Consider the following 7583-nt stretch of genomic DNA (forward strand, 5'->3'; position numbering starts at 1 on the left):
ATATATAGGACGGGCCTTTTCAGCTTCCGTCTATCAAATCCGCTCACAAGGCTTTGGTCGGTCCGAGGCTATAGTAGGAGACACTTGCCCAAGGTGCCACGCAGTGAGACTGAACCCGGAACCATGTGGTTGGTAAGCAAGCTTCTTACCACACAGCCACTCCTGCGCCTATGGCAGAGATGTATTGAGGCAGTAGAGCTTAAATCCTCGCCAACCGATGTGGGACCTCAACGCCAGGTGGAGTGACTCACCGGTTGGAGTGCAATGCTGCCATATCACTATCATTTACACACACTCTAAAACTGGAGCCATCTACCCTAGAAAGTGATACCACAAACGGAAAAAGAATCAGATGTTTAAGTGAAGGTGAGTGGCTCAATCAAAAATTAAAATGAAATTGAAAAGGATATATTTAATTGGACCAGTATATTGCTGTAGTCCCCTCTCCGGGGCCCCAAGCCTATGCAGACTTATACAACAGACCCTAAAATTAACCCCCCACCGCAATCAAGTTTCCCGGGATGGGCCACATTATTTTTTTAAGATGGGAGAACTAAGATTAGAATGTCATCGATCAAGTTTAAGGAGATAAAAGACGAAGTTAGCTCAGTAAGATTTGACCACATAATGTTAATAAAATAAACGCATAGACTAAATATCAGAAAGTACTTCAACATCCTGCTAACAACACGACCCTTCAGAGAATTTCATAAACTTTAAAATTGGCGTTAAACTACTTTATTTATTTGTTTATATATTTTTATGGGACATATAATTAATAGACCTGATGCGTATTTGATTGATCAGCCTTTGGAGATATGAGACACAAAATTCACACTTCCAGTAATAGACATTTATAAAGTATCAAAATCCAAAACAAGCTTCATAAAAATTGGGAGCTCATTTTGTTAAGAATAAGCAATAGTAGAATAATGTGCCTACAAAGAAAAAAATATATATACCCGGTTTTATGTCAAAACAAAAGTCCGTTGATATGCTGAGTCACTGCATTATCTATGTCGAAAAATAGATAATTAGACAAACGTAGCAAAATGGTTAACACACAGAAAGCAACCTGAAGCGAGCTACTATCTACAGTAAACAGAGTGTCAGTTGATAGAGTTGATAAGATTTCATCAACAGAGACCCAATTGTCGATGATTCATGCCATATTACTAACGTTACACAATAACTGCCACCAAGATAATTTTTGATCACTCAATCCACATAGCTATACATACATACATACATACATACATACATACATACATACATACATACATACATACAAACATTAAATGCCTAACTGTCAGTGTGGATAAACTTGGATTTTCAGAAAAAGAAATCAACAAACTGATCCACTCATCATGAATACGATCTGTAAGCAGAACAGTAAAACTATGCAAGACTTTTCTCAGGTTTAAAATGTGACATTGTTTTCATTATCTACATTCCAACGATGGAGTTTTGCATCTTTGTTAGAAACCAGCTCCTTCTTCAAAGGAGGAATTAAATGATTAAAAACAGAAGAGAACGTACATACATACATACATACATACCATGGAAAAGCATAAATCGTCATGCTGAAACAGTAAACGCACTGAAAAAAGCATGGATTTAAGCCTACTCATTACATAAACCCCTCGCTCCCCGCGGAGCAAAGGCCATCGACAACTTTTCTCCATTGTTCTTGACTCTGAACTGTCTTTCCTTCTTTCTACTTGAATCCCTTCTTTTTCCCGTCTTCAGCTATGTTTAGGCGCCCTGTCTTCTGTTTCCCTGAGAGAAAGCTTACCTCTCCCAGGTCTTGTTGGTTATGAATTGTCATCGATGCTTTTGTAACTTTGCTTTTTCACTTGATAGTGGTGTTGGCTCTACACAAACACATTTTTATCTCTGGGATGAAGCGTACCATACCAGTCTGATCTCTAACCTTTGACTTGTCCAGCATAGGGCAGCCCTACCAGAAGCTTCCGCTCCACTGGCACAGATCTCAGGGCCCACACCTCAACAAAGACCGGACCTTGTAGTAGTAGATTTAAATCTACCTTGGGTATATTTCGGCGAGCGTATTCAAATTAACTTGCTCCTCGGTACACTATAAGGAGACAAACATCCTCAAATTCTATTTCGACGATGCAGTAATTTATAAAATCACATTCTTTCACCCACGGGTTGTGAGATTATTATTAATCCCAAACTTAACTCATCCGGAGTAACTTATTTTGTTACCCATTTAAGAGGTTTCAAAAACAAAGATCAAAGCGGCCATTGTAGTATAATATAAAGTATCTTGTCTGATGTCTTGAATTCTACTCTAAATTCTCACGCGCGCGATTATAATTTTGAAAATAAGTTGCAGAAACAAATTAGCCATAACTACAAAGATTATCATAAGGATGTAAGAAAAGAGGAATAGTAAGAGAAGAGAAACAGAATAAACAGGCGAAGAGGGGAGAAGAATATAGAGAGAAAATGATAACGAAGTAGTGAAGGGAGAGTTAAATATGAATGGAAGTCTCCATAATTAACTTATTGATAGGGCAATGGTGAATACCTTTATTGCAAAAAGATAAACAAAAATCAGTGACTTGTTACTGAGACAATGAATTAGTGCAAAGTCTTCTACATTAATACCTTGTCCACCCTTGCTAGCGTGAATGAGAAGGAACGTATTGCAACACACTTTACTATAGCTTCTGCATGCAAAGGGAAATAAATTGGCTTTGCATAATGCTTTGAAAATAATGGAGGTTACATGTGGAAAAGGAAACCCAAATAAGATTTGAGAAGAGGTGATGTCATATCTCAGGTTGTTAAGGCTTTATAGTTCAGTCATTAGAAAACTTATACTAAAACAGTAGCACTATGTTGCACAGAAAACCTGTCCAACTCATGACAGCTTAGAAAGGTGGACGTTAAAATGTTGACATTGTTTTTTGTATAGCTTCTGATCAACACCAACAGACCAATGATTAAAAACATTCTAGCTGTGACCGTCTGTAGTATATCGGTTTCTGCTACTACAACTGATTTTGTTACTATTAAAAGTATTTTCTACAGAACCCGTTTGATTGGCAAAATATGTAGATCGATGAACAAAATGATTTGCAGTTTTAGAAATGTCTTTTAACGTTCTTAGTTTAATTCTAGCCGAGGTCGACTTTTCTTATTCTTCCGAGATCAATAAAATGTGTACCAATCATGAAATGTTGTTGATAAAACCAACTGTACCAAAAGTGGGTTGGTCTTGTGTCCCTGTTGGAACTCATTATTCCTAAGGCAGTGAGCTGGCAGAATCGTTAGCACGCTGAACAAAATGCATAGCGATATTTCGTCCGTCTTTATATTCTCAGTTCAAATTCTGCAGACTTAGCCTTTCATCCTTTCGGAGTTGCTAAAATAAGTACCAGTTGAGCACTGGGGTTGATGTAATCAACTTACCCCCACCGCTGAAATTGCTGGCCTTGTGCCAAAAATTGAAACCATTATAATTATTCTTAGACTAAACAACCCTCTTTCCCTAAAAGTCGTCATTGTTGTTGTATTGACTTAGTGGCTGTTATTACAGTTTGAGTTGTTGATCTTGTTTAACCCCAGGTCAGCTCTGAAACATTCCAATCATGACAATTTAGTCTTTTATATTTTAATCATAGAATTCTAGAATTACATTATCTGTTATGTTCTGTTGTTGTTGTTGTTGTTGTTGTCTTCGTCCGGTCGTCGTTGTTGTTATTTTAGCCACAGCTCAGCTCCAATGGAATTTTCCAGTGCAACCATCTTGGCTCGTATACCCAAAGCCATTCCAGCGAGTATCTGTTAGCATAGAGAGATTGTATTATACGCTATCCCTTTCTACACCACTGCATTCCTGGCAGCGCCTTGAGTTTGCTGTACTTCACTTCGAGTCCCCGAAACTTTACAGGCTTATACAGCAGACCCAAAAGTGCTATCTCACATCTGTCCCTACTACGTTACCCCTGTAAAAATCATTTAACTCTCCATAAATTAGTTTAACTGTAAAAAGCTACCCTCTAGAAGTTTTATTCATTATTTGAATTTGGATGCCTCTAAATGGTCGCTCGATTTGCAAGAAATAACAGAAAAATTGCCCTACATTCTCACCCTACTCCAGCAACCCTGATGAGCCCCTAAACCTAGATTGGTTTATACAGCTGACCAAAAAGTGCTGCACCTATAAAAGCGTCGCACAGGGTGGATCGCCACATTCGCCACCTAATTACTCTACTGTAATTAACCTTAAGTTGGCTCTGACCAAGTAGACCATCTTGCTTTTTGGAAGTGGGGGGGGGGGTTCAAGAATTGTATACTTTGGACTACGCTATCTACTACGTTCTTTCTTCAGATGATACTCATGTTTTATCAGATCGAGCAACTATGTAGAAGCACTCTCTATAGCAGAAGAGTATTTCAGCTTTATTCACATTTTAAATGTTCACTGACGATTACACCACTAGAAAAAAACACCGACATGACATAAAAAAACATTAAAGACACAAGAAAATGTGGACTGGAAAAAAACAACAAAAAAGACAAAAAAAAAATGAAAATCCGGTTTAATCCGTAAATTTCGATCCCGGCACATAACTGGCACTTTATTTTACCGACCCTGAAAGGGACGAAAGGTATAGCTTAGCTGAGTGGGCTTTGAACTAGGGAAGTAAAAAAGCTAAAAGAAATATCGCGATACTTATTCTCCTAACATTTTAACGATTCTGCCCGCTTTTCACCTAAAATTTATATAATATAAAGATGAATACAGTAGCGTGGCTGGAGGAAGGACGATGGGTTGGTCCACTCCGAACGACACTTTTATAGAGGCTGCTTTCTCCCTTAATGGCTTTATTTTACCATACTGGAGAGTGCAGTTGTGTATCATGAGAGAGCTAGAGGTATTGTTACATTTTTCTTGTTGAATTAATTTTTGTTACTGTTTTGGTATTGTTACAAAACACGTGCTGCTATTAGCAGATTTGTTTTTCAGGATATTCCCCCTTTTAAAGGGGCGAACCTTTTATTTTTGGTTATTTTTGGGGAAAAAATGAGCTCAGAAAACGCCCACCAAAGAGAACTTCCTGAATTATTGGAAATATTCCCGGAGTTACCGAATACCAAAGTAAAAGATAATGTACAAATGAAGACAGGACTACCAGAAAAAAAAAATAATAACGTAAATTTCGCAGCAGTAGCTACCATTGATAGCGAAAGTATAAACATAAAAATCAACGAACTGGATAAATACAAATGCTTCCTACAAAAGAAGGGGAACAAATGTAAAGCTGACGCCACCAGGCGATGTTACACACTACAAAAAAGAGGACAATAATTTATAAGATATTTTCGGTGAAAACAAAAAAAAATGGACATGGCTTCTAAGGAAGCAATAGAGAAATGCCTCGGGCTTATCTGGTAAGAGACAACGTATGTGGCGAGAGGCAAAAAATTCGCGACCGTTGAAGTCCGGTTTCAAACAGAGGAGAATGCAAGGCAACACTCTACCACTTCGTTGAAAACAGCAGACCTGGTCCTCCTACCGACGTACCTTAGAAGACGTACCTCCAAGGTGAAGATGAGGGAAACTCCTCCAGAGGTGGATTTTGCCTAGTTTGTAGGGGCTATCGTTTTTGGCTTGGAGGATAAAATTACCATCTTCCAAGTTACAAAGTACCACCAACACTACTTACAGAGACAGGGACTTGAAATGTTAATTCAAGCTGCCCCCAACGGATTTGGAAGAAATTATAGATCAAATTTTATAGGGGACGAAACTACACTGAGGATTATGTAGAAGGATCGCAAGCCCCACTACTATAAGTGTGGTCAGAAGGGTCACATCAGGGCTGAATGCCCACCTTTAGCCACACCCCCTCCACCCTCTAAACCTCTCCAAGAAAAAACAACACAAAAGAATGAACAACCACCCCCAAAGAAGGAGCCGGAGAAACTAGCCGAGAAATAGCCAGCCACCACCCAACTAAGCACCACCTAACCTACCACCACACAACAAGGCTGGCAAACTGTAGCTCCCCCAAAAAGCAGAAAGAGGAAAAATTCCCTCCCACCCCACAGACACAAACAAACACACCCCCACAAGCTCACAGGAACCCCAAACTCTCCTCCTACAACCACCCAAAACAATAATAAATCTAACCGCAATAAATGTGAATAACACTAAACTCAAAAACAATTCAAAAAATCCCACACGCCAAACCGTACAACACATCAAACAACCCCAACATTTCCATCAAATGTAAAAATATTTTTCATGGACAATATAAACACGGCAAATTGAAAACTAAATACACCGAAGACATTGGCCTCCTCCAGAAGAACTTCTCTGCTCATCTGTACAACCATTTCAGAGGGGGAACCCCTCAAACCACACCACATAACACTATTGAGGAAGAGGGTGTACATGCACCCCTCCTCAAAGAATATAAAAAAAAGAAAAAAGGTTAGTAAACTTTTTATGTTGTTGCTCGGTGTAGGTTGTATAAATGTACGTGGCCTGGGGTCGGATTGGAAGCAAAGCTGCCTCCTTGAAGACCCCAGGTCGCATAGATTGGATTTAGTAGTCACTACTGAAATCAGACTGAATGGACTGCAGGTTTTTTCCCTCCGCCTAAATGGCTATGAGAAATTTATTTCTCCAAGCCAACCAACCTAGAGGGGGGGGGGTCGCAGTTCTACTCAGGAAAAATCTGGATTTAGAGGTTAGAACTGTCTTTGTAGACCCGGGGAGCAGGTTGGTCGTCCTTGACGTGACGCACAACAGCGGTAAGTCCTTCAGGTTGGTGGCTGTCTATGCTCCTTGCGGAGCAGAGTAGTCTGATTACTTCAGAAGCCTAGAGAATTTTCTAGGAACGTCGCACACTTTAGTGTTGTTAGGAGACTTTAACACAATCTGCGATGCACACGTAGATTATGCTGGCTCGAACCCGGATAGGAGGGGAAACCTTTGCTTCAGCGGTCTGCTAAGTCGTTTTCAGCTGGCTGACCGATACAGACTGGATCACCCGGACGTTCCATTATGGACATGGGCGAATAACGATGGGTCTTTCAGATCTTATCTAGAAAGGATTATTGTTAGAATTAAAGACAAGAATATAACTAGTTGTCCACATCATATTGTCAACTACAGTGATCACAAATTTGTGACCTGTAAGTTTGACTTAGATAATATGTGTAGACAGGGACCCGGTTACTGGAAGGTAACCAGGTCACTTTTGGCTTGTGAAGCCTACATGAACCGGATCAGGCAATTAGTGATGAAGGTATTAACAGGTACTGTTATTAACAACAAATGATGGTAAGCCCTCAAAAGAGCCATTGAATTTGGGTCAATTAGATTTAGTAAGGAACTCGTCAGTAATAGAAATAGAATAGAAAGGGTTTTTAGTTAAGGCTCTAGAAGAGGCAATGAGGTCAAGCTCTGCATCCAGAGTTTTAGCTACAAGGTTGGCACTCGACCAACATCTCAAAACTAAACATGAAGGATGCATTGTCAGGGCTAAGTTACGTGCAATGGGACAAGAGGGAATCAACGTTGCCGGATGGGCCCG

This window comes from Octopus bimaculoides, chromosome 2 (assembly GCF_001194135.2).
Source record: "Octopus bimaculoides isolate UCB-OBI-ISO-001 chromosome 2, ASM119413v2, whole genome shotgun sequence".
NCBI lineage: Eukaryota > Metazoa > Mollusca > Cephalopoda > Octopoda > Octopodidae > Octopus > Octopus bimaculoides.